We start from the raw sequence: 16,715 nt of genomic DNA on the forward strand, positions 1-16,715 counted from the left end.
AGAACAAATTAATCTTAGCACACTCAGATGCAAACTCGACCATATCATACTCAAAGTTAGATTAAAACAGAGTGACCCAGAATATTAATGAGAAAATAAAATAGAAAGAGAAGTGAACCTTTGTATCGATGATTGTGGATTTAAATTACAACCACTCAATGATCGAATAGCTCTCAACTGGACCCTTTGGACCGCGGAAAACTCGAGCGGAAAATCTCAACTTGCAACTGTCACACCTCCTTTTTTTCGAGGGGGATAGGGGAGTTTTTCCAATTAAAGTGACAATATTCGAAATTGGATTATTTATTTGATAATAGTCGCCACTTGGAATAAAGTATGGTGTCCCAAGTCACTGGTTTATTTTAAATCCCTAATCGAAGAAATTTGACTCTATTTATGGTCTGCGAACACAGAAGACCGGGTAAGAAATTCTATTAACCCGGGAGAAGGTGTGAGACACTCCCGAGTTTCGTGGTTTTAGCACGGTCGCTTAACAATTAATACTTGTCCTAATTATCTGATTTATTACATGTTTGAAACCTATTGTGCATTTTTTTACTTTTGAACCGCATTTAATATTTATGAAATTATTTCTAGAACAAGTCACAATATCGTACACTTGTCGTTTTGGTACACATTGCAAACCACGCCACATGAAATGCACCCGCGATTTATGATATGTTTATTTTTATTACTATTTGAAATTATGGTCGAGTCACGTGAAACGCACACTCGAATTGGGATTTGCGTATCATGACCATGCCACGGGAACCGTACCCATGGCCACGATGATTCATTAATCGTGCCTAAAGCAAATTACGGTATTCAAGAGTGAATAATTCTTTCTGAGTTTGAGATGAAATGTGAAGGTTCAAGCGTTATCAATAAAATTATGCTTATTCAACTCTCAATTCCATGAACTTCACTAGCAGATTATATAAGTAATATATGAGAGTCATACTTCAGATGATTGCAAATTAAATCTTGAACAACATAAGTTAACATAAAAAAATGAAACACGGGAACTAAACACAGAAATATATAAGGAAACAAACCTAGTAAGGAAAAAAAAATGTTATTGAAGGAACAGAACCAAAATCGTACTTGGGTCTTTAAATCCTAAAAGGAATAGAAATAAGTATTCAACCACATGCACAAGATTATAAGAAAACATCAACTAAATACTACAAGAACCTAAAAATAACAACGAACAGATGACATACTAATTAGTAAGAAAGATTGAAATGATAATAGAGATTAAAAGAAACATAGATTGAACCTTTTGTAGAACCAAAGAGAAGAACTTTTTCCCAATATATTAAAAGGATCCAGAAGCGAGTTTTGTACAGCAGTCATGATGCTTAAGCTAACAATACCAAAATCCAGCAACCGGGCCGGAATCGAAAACGCGAACAACCTTGAACCAGAATGGAGCTCGACGGCGGCGACAAACTCGACGGAAGGAACTCAATTTTTGGAGCTGCTGTTTTCACGAGAAGAGGACTCTGTTTATTTGATTTTTCGCAGCTGGGTTTGGGTGAAGAAAGGGGAACTGTTTGATGGAGCTTAAGGGTGGTTTAATGGAGGTTTTATGGACTGATTTTAATGGTGAAAAAGATGAGGCTTTGGTGGCGGATCCGCTATATTGAGGAAGAAGAATCAATCGAGCTGAAAGGGAGAATTTCCAACCTTGCGTTTTGCTCTCTCCTTTTTTCAAGCTGCTGCGCAGCTTTTTCCTTCTTACTCTCGGCTCTCCTCTATTGCTCTGTTCGGTTTTTTTTTTTTACTCTTCTCTATTTCTGTCCCCCTATTTGCTCTAGCTCTCTATCTCCCGTGCTCTCACTATCTATCCCCCTTTTGTGTGTTTGTTGGGTGGTGTTGAAGTGTAGAGGAATTAGGTTTAATTTAGGGATTATAAAAGGGTTGTGGGTTAGGGAATGGGTAAATGGGCTGAGGGAAGGAGTGGGCTCAGGTCCGAAAAATGGGCTTCACCAATAAATTATTTTGGCCCAAATTCAATTCTTTCTCGATGAACAAAAATAAAAATACTATCAAAATAAATTAATTAATCTTAGTTAAAGAATAAACTATTTTTTTGTTTTTAAACTTATGTTTTAAAATAAAAATTAAAAGTTGATGGAAAATCCTATAAAAATGAAAATAAGTAAATATTTTTGAAATATTACTTTTAAAAATTGCGCGGGTCAAAAATTACGTGCTTACAGCTGCCCCTCTTTACTTGAAAACACAAAGTGTTTTTGAGCAAAGAATTAAGCAACGTAATTGACTTCTGACCCGTCAATTATTCAAAAGAAAATAAAGATGGACAAAAGATTGTGACCGAGCCCTGGTATCTGAGCTGCCTACATATCCTTGGTTATAAAGGAATCAGGCCACGTGTAGTTCAGAAGTGAATGAAGTGATGGAGTATGTGGAGAGGATGAGGGAGTCGAGTGAGGTACCTTTCGAGGTTCCGGTCCGTGGTCCTGTTATTACATCAAAATAAAAATAAAAAAAGACTAACTAAGCGTGTCAGCTATGAGTTACAAGATTCCTATCTATAAGTCTTCTGAAGCTTGATCTTGAGTCTTGAATGGTTCTTTATGCAGACTTTTGATTTGAACCTTGATGCTTGCTAGCTGCAGGTGATGATTCATTCTTCCACGGCTTCTTCGGATCAAGACCGGACATGCAGTGCTCGTGACTTCAGCCATGTCTTGAGCAGTTCACATCTTTCATCGGCTTCTGCATTTTGGATTCACTTCTCTTCTTTTTTTTTCTTTTATTATGGATTGAGACTTCTTCCTTTGGTCATCTCGGACTGCCAGCTCGCATTCTTGAGGCGATCTTCTGTACTTCTAACTTGAATTGAAATTTGAAATAACTTCCCTCGTTCTTTAGGTGGGCGCCTGATGTTGACTTAAAACTTGAAATAAATTTCCCCATTCTCTAGGTGGGCGCCTGATGTTGACTTAAAACTTGAAATAAATTTTCCCATTCTCTAGGTGGGTGCCTAATGACTTAAAACTTGAAATGAATTCCCTCGTTCTCCAAGTGGGCGCCTGATGACTTAAAACTTGAAATGAATTCCCTTGTTCTCCAGGTGGGCGCCTGATGACTTAAAACTTGAGATAAATTCCCTCGTTCTCTAGGTGGGCGCCTGATGACTTAAACTTGAAATAAATTCCCTCGTTCTCCAGGTGGGCGCCTGATGACTTAAAACTTGAAATGAATTCCCTCATTCTCCAGGTGGGCGCCTGATGACTTAAAACTTGAAATAAATTCCCTCGTTCTCCAGGTGGGCGCCTGATGACTTAAACTTGAAATGAATTCTCTCATTCTCCAGGTGGGCGCCTGATGACTTAAAACTTGAAATAAATTCCCTCGTTCTCCAGGTGGGCGCCTGATGACTTAAACTTAAAATGAATTCCCTCATTCTCCAGGTGGGCACCTGATGACTTAAAACTTGAAATAAATTCCCTCATTCTCCAAGTGGGCGCCTGGTGACTTAAAAACTTGAAATGAATTCCCTCATTTTTTAGGTGGGTGCCTGATGTTGACTTAACACTTGAAATAAATTCCCTCATTCTCCAGGTGGGCGCCTGATGCTACAACAAAATAGACAAAACAAAAGAAACTTTCCTGCCCCAGTTTGCACTAGGAAGATTTGTGAGTTGTTAGCACAACTATAAATCACCTATGTTATTGATGAATGATGCAATGATGGGAGTAAAATTAAAGACTCGACTAGGATGTGCGTCTCCTGTGAGTAAAACCAAGAAAATTTCGACTAGCAAATGCGTCTGCTAAAAAAAACCTGAATGTCCCAGACTAGGAAGTGCATCTCCTAGGGGTGAAACTTGAATGAACCAAATTAGGAAGTGTGTCTCCTAAAGAAATAAAAATCTGAAAAACCCAAACTAGGAAGTGTGTTTCCTAGATTTGAGATTGAGCTTGCAGAAACTATAAACTAAGCTTGACTAAACTAAAAACTAACTCTATTCTCCAGGCGGGACCCCTGATTTCAAGAAAACTAAAGATTGATAACTTAAGAAAACTGAAAATTGACCCTTTTTTAAAAAAATAAAAAATAAAATCCAGACTTCCCTTTTTTTTTTAAACTTATTATCCTAGGAGAAAATTCATCAGACTAGGTTTTAATCATAGGAGAAAATTCATCAGACTAGGTCTTTTTTTTTGGTATCTTAGGTGAAAGATTCATCAGACTAAGATTTCTATCCTACGAGAAAGTTTATCAGACTAGGTTTTCAATCTTAGGAGAAAGATTCATCAGACTAAGATTTCGATCCTAGGAGAAAATTAATCAGACTAGGTCTCTTTTTTATTATCTTAGGAGAAAGATTCTAAGATTTCGATACTAGGAGAAAATTTATCAGACTAGGTTTTCTATCTTAGGACAAAGATTCATCAGACTAAGATTTTGATCCTTGGAGAAAGTTCATCAGACTAGGTCTTTTTTTTTTTTGTTATCTTAGGAGAAAGATTCATCAGACTAAGACGTTTATCCTAGGAGAAACTTCATCAGACTAGGTTTTCTATCTTAGGAGAAAGATTCATCAGACTAAGATTTTGATCCTAGGAGAAAGTTCATCAGATTAGGTCCTTTTTTTATGGTATCTTAGGAGAAAGATTCATCAGACTAAGATTTTGATCCTAGGAGAAAGTTTATCAGACTAGGTTTTCTATCTTAGGAGAAAAATTTATCAGACTAAGATTTTTATTGGGAGAAAATCTATCAGACTAGGACTTGTATCCTAGGAGTGTGAAGAGCAATGGAAACATTTTATGCACACTAGTAAGACAGATAAAGGCAAAGATTTGAGAAACTTCCTTTTGTCGGCTCTTCTCTTCTTCTTTTTTTGTTCTTTCTTTTCTTCTCTATTTTTTTTATTTTTGAACCAACTTCCTTGCACTGCTTTGTTCCTATTTCAAACAAAGAAAATTTTGTCAGTTTTAAAAGTGGTGGTCGGTTTGTGGCCTTGAGTCTTGGGCAGCTTGGCTTTTGCTCAATTAGCTTGAGTCAGTTTCAAGAAACTTTTTGCTCTGCATCAACCCTGATTGTTTCACACTCAGTACCATTTGTATTTGTGGCTCAATCAGCCTTATCTCAAAAAAGAGATTTCTTTTCTTGGATAATCCTTTTTGATATCTTGAATGGCTTTGCTTTTGGAGCAATTTATCTGTCAGAGAGAATCACAACTGGTAAGAGCCTTTTGCACGATGTGCACACTTCATAGTAATTGTTCGGTACTACAGAGAATATATGATTAACCTTGAGGTTATCTTTGCTTGCTTTACCCGAATAGGCTGACATCTTTTGGGGGGAAGCCTTTGCGTGAATCCTCAAGGCATGTTGACAGTAACAACTGAGTGTGCTGGCCAAATTTACTTTGTGCAACCAAAAAGCTGGTGGCAGATTTTGAAATCTTTTATTACTTATTTTGACAAGGAATGACTCAGAGTGAAGGGACACAATGGTGCAAAGAAACAGTATTAAAAAGAAGTGCCCCTGTCGGGAAGGACAAAAGGAAGAGTTTTTTTTTTCAATAGCTAACCTTAATGATCATGACATGCATTTTTGGACTTAATGGTCTGATCTATCAAACTGACCAAATCTTCCCTTTTACCATTCTTATGATTTTAAAGTCGGGCTTATTTGTGCCAATCCTTTGCATCAGCTTCACGACTCACTATCGACTAATGGTGCCCCGAGGGGTTTTCACCAACAAGTCTCTCTCATTTATTCATCTATGATTACCGTCGTCTTACAGTGCCCGTGAGGGTTTTCACTAGTAAGACTCTCTCATTTTTTCTTCTTTATTTTTCTTTTTCTTTTGCTTTTTAGTATGAGCAACTGACAGTGTTTTATGTTACGTGACAATCGTTGCTCATTGCATGCTTCTCTTGGCATTCTTGAAGGCATATAAAGAGGTCTTTATTCAGAAGGCAAAAAAATGAGGAATGATCATGCCAGGGCGGTGAATATGGTTCCTTAGGACGTATTTAATTGCCCGGAAAAATTTTAGGCAATCCGAGTCCGTGGGGCCTGGCCCACTCGGAAGGCGTGGGCTATAGCACACGAAAATATGTGAATCAGGCAAAATACTAGTTTTTTGGTCAAAAAATGCAAAAAAATGAGTAACGATCATGGCAGGGCAGTGTCTATGGCTCCTTAGGTCGTATTTGATGGCCCGAAAAAATTTTAGGCGATCGGAGTCCCGAGACCACTAGGAAGGCGTGGGCTAGCACACGGAAATTTGGAAATCGGGCGGAATTCTAGTTTTTTGGCCGAAAAACGCAAAATATGGGGAACGATCATGGCGGGGCAGTGACTATGGTTTTTTAGGTCGTATTTGATGGCCCGAAATAATTTTAGACGATTCCAGTCCGGGGGGCCCGGCCCACTCGGAAGGCGTGGACGCACACGAAATTATGGAAATCGGGCGGAATTCTAGTTTTTTGGCCGAAAAATGCAAAAAATGAGGAATGTTCATAGCGGGGCGGTGACTATGTTCCTTAGGTCGTATTTGATGGCCCAGAAAATTTTAGACTATCGAGGTCCGGGGGTCCCGGGACCACTTGGAAGGCGTGGGCTATAGCACACGAAAATATGGGATTCGGGCGGAATTCTAGTTTTTTGGCCGAAAAATACAAAAAATGAGGAACGATCATGGAGGGGCGGTGACTATGGTTCCCTAGGTCATATTTGATGGCCCAATAAAAATTTTGGCAATCCGAGTCAGGGGGCCCGACCCACTCGAAAGGCGTGGGCGGACACGAAAATATGGGAATCGGGCAGAATTTTACTTCTTTGGCCGAAAAACGCAAAACATGAGGAACGATCATGGCGGGGCGTTGACTATGGCTCCTTAGGTCGTATTTGATGGCCCTAAAAAATTTTAGGCATTCAGGTTCCGGGGGTCCCGGGACCACTTGGAAGGCGTGCGCTATAGCACACGAAAATATGGGAATTGGAATTCTAGTTTTTTTCTGTAAAACGCAAAAAAATGAGAAACGGTCATGGCAGGGCGGTGACTATCGTTCTTTAGGTCGTATTTGATGGCCTGGAAAAATTTTAGGCGATCCGAGTTCGGGGGGCTCGGCCTACTCGGAAGGCGTGGGTATAGCACACGAAAATATGGCAATCGGGCGGAATTTAAGTTTTTTTGCTGAAAAATGCAGAAAATGAGGAACAATCATGGCGGGGCAGAGACTATGGTTCCTTAATTCGTATTTGATGGCCCAAAATTTTTTAGCCGATCAGGTCCCGGGACCACTTGGAAGGCGTGGGCTATAGCACACGAAAATATAGGAATCGGGCGAAATTCTAGTTTTTTCGCCAAAAAACGCAAAACATGAGGAACGATCATGGCGGGGCGGTGACTATGGTTCCTTAGGTCATATTTGATGGCCCGAAAGAATTTTAGGTGATCCGGCTCCGGGGGCCCCTACCCACTAGGAAGGCGTGGGCTATAGCACACGTAAATATATGAATCGGGCAGAATTCTAGTTCTTTGGCCGAAAAACGCAAAAGATGAGGAACGATCATGGCGGGGTGATGACTATGGTTCTTTAGATAGTATTTGAAGGCCTGGAAAAAATTTAGACGATTGAGGTCCCGGGACCACTTCATAGGCGTGGGCTATAGCACACGAAAATAAGGGAATCGGGCGGAATTCAAGTTTTTTTGCCGAAAACGCAAAACATGAGGAACGATCATGGAGGGGCGGTGACTATGGTTCCTTAGGTCGTATTTGATGGACCGGAAAAATTTTAGGATATCGGGGTCCGGAGAGCCCAGGACCACTCGGAAGGCGTGGGCTATAGCATACGAAAATATGTGAATCGGGCAAAATTCTAATTTTTTGGTCGAAAAATGCAAAAAAATGAGGAACGATCATGGCGGGGCAGTGTCTATAGCTCCTTAGGTTGTATTTGATGGCCCGAAAAATCTTTAGGCGATCGGGGTCCCGAGACCACTAGGAAGGCGTGGGCTAGCACACGGAAATTTGGAAATCGGGCGGAATTCTAGTTTTTTGGCCGAAAAACGCAAAACATGGGGAATGATCATGGAGGGGCAGCGACTATGGTTTCTTAGGTCGTATTTGATGGCCCGAAATAATTTTAGGCGATTCCAGTCCGGGGGGCCCGGCCCACTCGGAAGGCGTGGGCACACAAGAAATTATGGGAATCCGTCGGAATTCTAGTTTTTTGGCCGAAAAATGCAAAAAATGAGGAATGTTCATGGCGGGGCGGTGACTATGTTCCTTAGGTCGTATTTGATGGCCCAGAAAATTTTAGACTATCGGGGTCCGGGGGTCCCGGGACCACTTGGAAGGCGTGGGCTATAGCACACGAAAATATGGGATTCGGGCGGAATTCTAGTTTTTTGGCCGAAAAATGCAAAAAATGAGGAACGATCATGGAGGGGCGGTGACTATGGTTCCCTAGGTCATATTTGATGACCCAATAAAAATTTTGGCAATCCGAGTCAGGGGGGCCCGACCCACTCGGAAGGCGTGGGCGGACACGAAAATATGGGAATCGGGGAGAATTCTACTTCTTTGGCCGAAAAACGCAAAAAATGAGGAACGATCATGGCGGGGCATTACCTATGGCTCCTCAGGTCGTATTTGATGGCCCGCAAAAATTTTAGGCGATCAGGTTCCGGGGGTCCCGGGACCACTTGGAAGGCGTGGGCTATAGCACACGAAAATATGGGAATTGGAATTCTAGTTTTTTTCTGTAAAATGCAAAAAAAAATGAGAAACGGTCATGGCAAGGTGGTGACTATGGTTCTTTAGGTCGTATTTGATGGCCCGGAAAAATTTTAGGCGATCCGAGTTCGGGGGGCTCAGCCTACTCGGAAGGCGTGGGTATAGCACACGAAAATATGGCAATCGGGCGGAATTCAAGTTTTTTTGCTGAAAAATGCCGAAAATGAGGAACGATCATGGCGGGGCAGAGACTATGATTCCTTAAGTCGTATTTGATGGCCAAAAATATTTTAGGCAATCGGGTCCCGGGACCACTTGGAAGGCGTGGGCTTTAGCACACGAAAATATGGGAATCGGGCGGAATTCTAGTTTTTTTGCCAAAAAATGCAAAACATGAGGAACGATCATGGCGGGGCGGTGACTATGGTTCCTTAGGTCATATTTGATGGCCCGAAAGAATTTTAGGTGATCCAGCTCCGGGGGCCCTTACCCACTAGGAAGGCGTGGGCTATAGCATACGTAAATATAGGAATCGGGCGGAATTCTAGTTCTTTGGCCGAAAAACGCAAAAGATGAGGAACGATCATGGCGGGGTGATGACTATGGTTCTTTAGGTAGTACTTGAAGGCCTGGAAAAATTTTAGACGATCGAGGTCCCGGGACCACTTCGTAGGCGTGGCCTATAGCACAAAAAAATAAGGGAATCGGGCGGAATTCAAGTTTTTTTGCCGAAAACGCAAAACATGAGGAACGATCATGGAGGGGCGGTGACTATGGTTCCTTAGGTCGTATTTGATGGACCGGAAAAATTTTAGGATATCGGGGTCGGGAGAGCCCAGGACCACTCGGAAGGCGTGGGCTATAGCACACGAAAATATGTGAATCGGGCAAAATTCTAGTTTTTTGGTCGAAAAATGCAAAAAAATGAGGAATGATTATGGCAGGGCGGTGTCTATGGCTCCTTAGGTCGTATTTGATGGCCCGAAATTTTTTTAGGCGATCGGGGTCCCTAGACCACTAGGAAGGCGTGGGCTAGCACACGGAAATTTGGAAATCGGGCGGAATTCTAGTTTTTTGGCCGAAAAACGCAAAACATGGGGAACGATCATGGCGGGGCAGTGACTATGGTTTCTTAGGTCGTATTTGATGGCCCGAAATAATTTTAGGCGATTCCAGTCCGGGGGGCCTGGCCCACTCGGAAGGCGTGGGCGCACACGAAATTATGGGAATCGGGCGGAATTCTAGTTATTTGGCCGAAAAATGCAAAAATTGAGGAATGTTCATGGCGGGGCGGTGACTATGTTCCTTAGGTCGTATTTGATGGCCCAAAAAATTTTAGACTATCGGGGTCCGGGGGTCCCGGGACCACTTGGAAGGCGTGGGCTATAGCACACGAAAATATGGGATTTGGGCGGAATTCTAGTTTTTTGGCCGAAAAATGCAAAAAATGAGGAACGACCATGGAGGGGCGGTGACTATGGTTCCCTAGGTCATATTTGATGGCCCAATAAAAATTTTGGCAATCCGAGTCAGGGGGGCCCGACCCACTCGGAAGGCGTGGGCTATTGGACACGAAAATATAGGAATCGGGCAGAATTCTACTTCTTTGGCCGAAAAACGCAAAAAATGAGGAACGATCATGGCGGGGCGTTGACTATGGCTCCTTAGGTCGTACTTGATGGCCCGCAAAAATTTTAGGCGATCAGGTTCCGGGGGTCCCGGGACCACTTGGAAGGCGTGGGCTATAGCACACGAAAATATGGGAATTGGAATTCTAGTTTTTTTCTGTAAAATGCAAAAAAATGAGAAACGGTCATGGCAGGGTGATGACTATGGTTCTTTAGGTCGTATTTAATGGCCCGGAAAAATTTTAGGCGATCCGAGTTCGGGGGGCTCGGCCTACTCGGAAGGCGTGGGTATAGCACACGAAAATATGGCAATCGGGCGGAATTCAAGTTTTTTTGCTGAAAAATGCAGAAAATGAGGAACAATCATGGCGGGGCAGAGACTATGGTTCCTTAAGTCGTATTTGATGGCCCAAAATTTTTTAGGCGATCGGGTCCCGGGACCACTTGGAAGGCGTGGGCTATAGCACACGAAAATATGGGAATCGGGCGGAATTCTAGTTTTTTTGCCAAAAAACGCAAAACATGAGGAACGATCATAGAGGGGCGGTGACTATGGTTCCTTAGGTCATATTTGATGGCCCGAAAGAATATTAGGTGATCCGGCTCCGGGGGCCCCTACCCACTAGGAAGGCGTGGGCTATAGCACACGTAAATATAGGAATCGGGCGGAATTCTAGTTCTTTGGCCGAAAAACGCAAAAGATGAGGAACGATCATGGCGGGGTGATGACTATGGTTCTTTAGGTAGTATTTGAAGGCCTGGAAAAATTTTAGACGATCGAGGTCCCCGAGACCACTTCGTAGGCGTGGGCTATAGCACACGAAAATAAGGGAATCGGGAGGAATTCAAGTTTTTTTGCCGAAAACGCAAAACATGAGGAACGATCATGGAGGGGCGGTGACTATGGTTCCTTAGGTCGTATTTGATGGACCGGAAAAATTTTAGGATATCGGGGTCCGGAGAGCCCAGGACCACTCGGAAGGCGTGGGCTATAGCACACGAAAATATGGGAATCGCGCGGAATTCAAGTTTTTTGGCCGAAAAACACAAAAAATGAGGAACGATTATGGCGGGGCGGTGACTATGGTTTCTTAGGTCATAATTGATGGCCCGAAAAATTTTAGGAGATCGGGGTTCGAGAGTCCCGGGGCCACATGGAAGGCGTGGGTAATAGCACACAATAATATGAGAATCTGGATTTATAGTTTTTTTGAAGTAAAATGCAAAAAATGAGGAACGATCATGACGGGGCGGTGACTATGGTTCCTTAGGTCGCATTTAATGGCCCGGAAAATTTTTAGCCGATCCGAGTCCAGGGGTCCCGGTACTAGTTGGAAGGCATGGGCTAGCACACGAAAATATGGGAATCGGGCGGAATTGTAGTTTTTTGGCCGAAAAATGCAGAAAAAAAGAGGAATGGTCATAGCAAGGCGGTGACTATGGTTCTCTAGGTCGTATTAGATGGCCTGGAAAAAGATTAGGCGATTCGAGTCCGGGGGGCCCGGCCCACTCGGAAGGCGTGGGCTATAGCACACGAAAATATGGGAATCGGGCGGAATTCTAGCTTTTTGGCCGAAAAAGCCAAAAATGAGGAACTATCATGGCGAGGCGGTGACTATGTTTCCTTAGGTCGTATTTGATGGTTCGGAAAAATTTAAGGTGATCCGAGTCCGGATGGGCCAGGCCCACTCGAAAGGCGGCACCCGAAAATATGGGAATCGGGCGGAATTTTAGTTCTTTGGCAGAAAAATGCAAAAAATGAGGAACGTTCATGGAGGGGCGGTGACTATGGTTCCTTAGGTCGTATCTGATGGCCGGGAAAATTTTAGGCGATCAGGGTCCTGGAGGCGCGGCCCATTCGGAAGGCGTGGTCTATAGCACACGAAAATATGGGAATCAGGTGGAATTCTAGTTCTTTGGCCGAAAAACGCAAAAAATGTGGAACGATCATGGCGGGACTGTAATTATTGTTCTTTAGGTCGTATTTGATGGCCAGGAAAGTTTTTAGGAGATCGGGGTCCGCGGGTCCTGGGACCACTTGGAAGGCGTGGGCTATAGCACACGAAAATATGGGAATCGGTGGAAATTCTAGTTTTTTGGCCGCAAAATGCAAAAAATGAAGATCGATCATTGTGAGGCGGTGACTATCGTTCCTTAGGACGTATTTATTTGCCCAGAAAAACTTTAGGCGATCCGAGTCCGAGGGCCCCGGCCCACTCGGAGGGCGTGGGCTATAGCACAAGAAAATATGGGAATCGGGCAGAATTCTAGTTCTTTGGCCGTAAAATGCAAAAAATGTGGAGCGATCATGGCGGGGCGGTAACTATGGTTCCTTAGGTCATATTTGATGAGCGAAAATTTTTTAGGAGATCGCAGTCCGGGGGTTCCGGGACCACTTGGAAGGGGCTAGACAAGAAAATATGGGAATCGGGTGGAATTCTAGTTTTTTGGCCGAAAAATGCAAAAAAGGAGGAATGATCATGGCGGGGCAGTCACTACGGTTCCTTAGGTCGTATTTAATTGCCCGGAAAAATTTTAGGCGATCCGAGTCCGGGGGGCCCGGCCCACTCAGAAGGTGTGGGCTATAGCACACGAAAATATGTGAATCAGGCAAAATTCTAGTTTTTTGGCTGAAAAATGCAAACAATGAGGAACGATCATGGCGGGGCGGTGGCTATGGCTCCTTAGGTCGTATTTCATGGCCCAAAAAATTTTAGGCAATCGGGGTCCCGGGACCACTTGGAAGGCGTGGGCTATAATCACACGAAAAAATGAGGAACGATCATGGCGGGGCGGTGACTATGGTTCCTTAGGTCGTATTTGATGGCCCAAAAATTTTAAGGCGATCGGGGTCCCGGGACCTCTTGGAAGGCGTGGGCTATAGCACACAAAAATATGGGAATCGGGCGGAATTGTAGTTTTTTTTTCAAAAAACGCAAAAACATGAGGAACGATCATGGCGGGGCGTTGACTATGGTTCCTTAGGTCATATTTGATGGCCCGGAAAAATTTTAGGTCATCCGGCTCCGGGGGCCCCTACCCACTGGGAAGGCGTGGGCTATAGCACACGTAAATATGGGAATCGGGCGGAATTCTAGTTCTTTGGCCGAAAAACAAAAAAAATGAGGAACGATCATGGCGGTGTGATGACTATGGTTCCTTAGGTAGTATTTGATGGCCCGAAAAAATTTTAGACGATCGAGGACCTGGGACCACTTGGTAGGCGTGGGCTATGCACACGAAAATATTGGAATCGGACGGAATTCTAGTTTATTGGCCGAAAAACGCAGAACATGAGGAACTATCATGGAGGGGCGGTGACTATGGTTCCTTAGGTCGTATTTAATGGCTCGGAAAACTTTTAGGCGATCCGAGTCCGGGGGCCCCGAACCACTCGAAAGGCGTGTGCTATAGCACACACAAATATGGGAATCAGACGAAATTCTAGCTTTTTGGCCTAAAATGCAAAAAATTAGTAATGATCATGGCGGGGTGGTGACTATGGTTCCTTAGGTCGTATTTGATGGCGTTCAAAAATTTTAAATGATCCGGCTCAGGGGGCCCCTACCCACTGAGAAGGTGTGGGCTATAGCACACGAAAATATGGGAATCTGGTAAAATTCTAGTTTTTTGGCCGTAAAACGCAAAAACAATGAGGAACGTTTATGGCGGGGCAGTAACTATGGTTCCTTAGGTCGTATTTGATGGACTGAAAATTTTTTAGACGATCCGAGTCCGGTGTGCCGGGCCCACTCGGAAGCCGTGGTAACAGACGAAAATATGAGAATCGGGCAGAATTCTAAATCTTTTGCCGCAAAACGCAAAACATGAGGAACGATCATGGCGGGGTGGTGACTATGGTTCCTTAGGTCGTATTTGATGGCCCGAAAATGTTTTAGGAGATTAGGGTCGGGGGGCCCGGCCCATTCGGAAGCCGTGGTCTATAGCACACGAAAATATGGAAATCGGGCGGAATTCTAGTTTTTTGGCCGCAAATAGCTAAAAATGAGGAACGGTCATGGTGGGGTGGTAACTATTGTTCCTTAGGTCGTATTTAATGGCCCGAAAAGTTTTTAGGCGTTCCGAGTCCGGGGGGCCCGGGACCACTCGGAAGGCGTGGGCTATAGCACAAGAAAATATAGGAATCGGGCGGAATTCTAGTTCTTTGGCCGTAAACTGCAAAAAATGAGGAACGATCATGGCGGGGAGGTGACTATGGTTCCTTAGGTCATATTAGATAGCCCGGAAAAATATTAGGAGATTGGGGTTCGGTGTCCCGGGACCACTAGGAAGGCGTGGGCTATAGCACACGAAAATATATGAATCGGGCGAAATTTTAGTTTTTTGGTCGAAAAATGCAAAAAATGAGGAACGATCATGGCGGGGAGGTGGCTATGGCTCCTTAGGTCATATTTGATGTCCCAAAAATATTGTAGACGATCGGGGTCCCGGGACCACTTGGAAGGAGTGGGCTATAGCACACGAAAATATGGGAATGGGTTGGAATTTTAGTTTTTTGGCCGAAAAATGCAAAACATGAGGAACGATAATGGCAGGGCGGTGATTATGGTTCCTTAGGTCATATTTGATGGCCCCTAAGAATTTTAGGTGATCCGGCTCCGGGGTCCCTACCCACTGGGAACGCGTGGGCTATAGCACACGAAAATATGGGAATCCGGCGGAATTCTAGTTCTTTTGCCGAAAAATGCAAAAAATGAGGAACGATCATGGCGGGGTGATGACTATGGTTCCTTAGGTAGTATTTGATGACGCAGATAAATTTTAGGCGATCAAGGTCCCCGGGACCACTTGGAAGGCGTGGGCTATGCCCACGAAAATATGGGAATCGGGCGGAATTCAAGTTTATTGGCCGAAAAATGCAAAACATGAGGAACGATCATGGCGGGGCGGTGACTATGGTTCTTTAGGTCGTATTTTATGGCCTCAAAAAATTTTAGGCGATCCGAGTCCGGAGGGCCCGGCCCACTGGGAAGGCGTGGTAAGACACGAAAATTTGGGAATCGGGCGGAATTCTAGTTCTTTGGCTGAAAAATGCAAAACATGGGGAACGATCATGGCGGGGTGGTGACTATGGTTCCTTAGGTCGTATTTGATGGCCCAAAAATGTTTTAGGCAATCAGGGCCCAGGGGCCCGGTCCATTCGAAAGGCATGGTCTATAGCACACGAAAATATAAGAATCGGGCGGAATTCTAGTTCTTTGGCCGAAAAATGCAAAAATTGAGGAACGATCATGGCGGGCGGTGATTATTGTTCCTTAGGTCGTATTTGATGGCCCGGAAAATTTTTAGGAGATCGGGGTCCGGTGGTCCCGGGACCACTTGTAAGGCGTGGGATATAGCACCCGAAAATATGGGAATCGAGGGGAACTCTAGTTTTTTGGCCGCAAAACACAAAAAATGAGGAAAGATCACGGCGGGGAGGTGACTATTGTTCCTTAGGTCGTATTTAATGGCTTGGAAAAATTTTAGGCAATCTGAGTCCGGGGGGGGGCCCACTCGGACGACGTGGGCTATAGCATAAGAAAATATGGGAATCGGGCGGAATTCTAGTTCTTCGGCAGTAAAACGCAAAAAATGAGGAACGATCATGGCGGGGCGGTGACTATGGTCCCTTAGGTCGTATTTGATGGCCCGAAAAAATATTAGGAGATTGGGGTCCGGTGCTCCCAGGACCACTTGGAAGGCGTGGGCTATAGCACAGAGAAAATATGGGAATCAGATGGAATTCGAGTTTTTTGGCCGAAAAACACAAAAAATGAGAAACGATCATGGCGGGACGGTGATTATGGTTCCTTATGTCCTATTTGATGGCCTGGAAAATTTTTAGGCGATCCGGGACCGGAGGGCCCGTGTCCACTTGGAAGGTGTGGGATATAGCACACGAAAATATGGGAATCGGGCGGAATTCTAGTTTTTTGGCCATAAACCGCAATAAAACGAGGAACAGTCATGGCGGGGCGGTGACTATGGTTCTTTAGGTCGTATTTGATTTCCCGAAAAAAATTTAGGCGATCCGAGTTTGGGGGGCCCGGCCCAATCGGAAGGCGTGGGCTATTGCACACGAAAATATGGGAATCGGACGGAATTCTAGTTTTTTGGCCATAAAACGCAAAAACATGAGGAACGGTCATGGCAAGGTGGTGACTATGGTTCTTTAGGTCATATTTTCTGGCTCGGTATTATTTTTGGCGATCCGACTCCGGTGGTCCCGGCCTACTCGGAAGGCGTGGGCTATTGCACACGAAAATATGGGAATCGGGCGGAATTTTTGATTTTTGACCGTAAAACTCAAAAAAACAAGGAACGGACATGGCAGGGTGGTGAATAT

This window comes from Nicotiana tomentosiformis, chromosome 2 (assembly GCF_000390325.3).
Source record: "Nicotiana tomentosiformis chromosome 2, ASM39032v3, whole genome shotgun sequence".
NCBI lineage: Eukaryota > Viridiplantae > Streptophyta > Magnoliopsida > Solanales > Solanaceae > Nicotiana > Nicotiana tomentosiformis.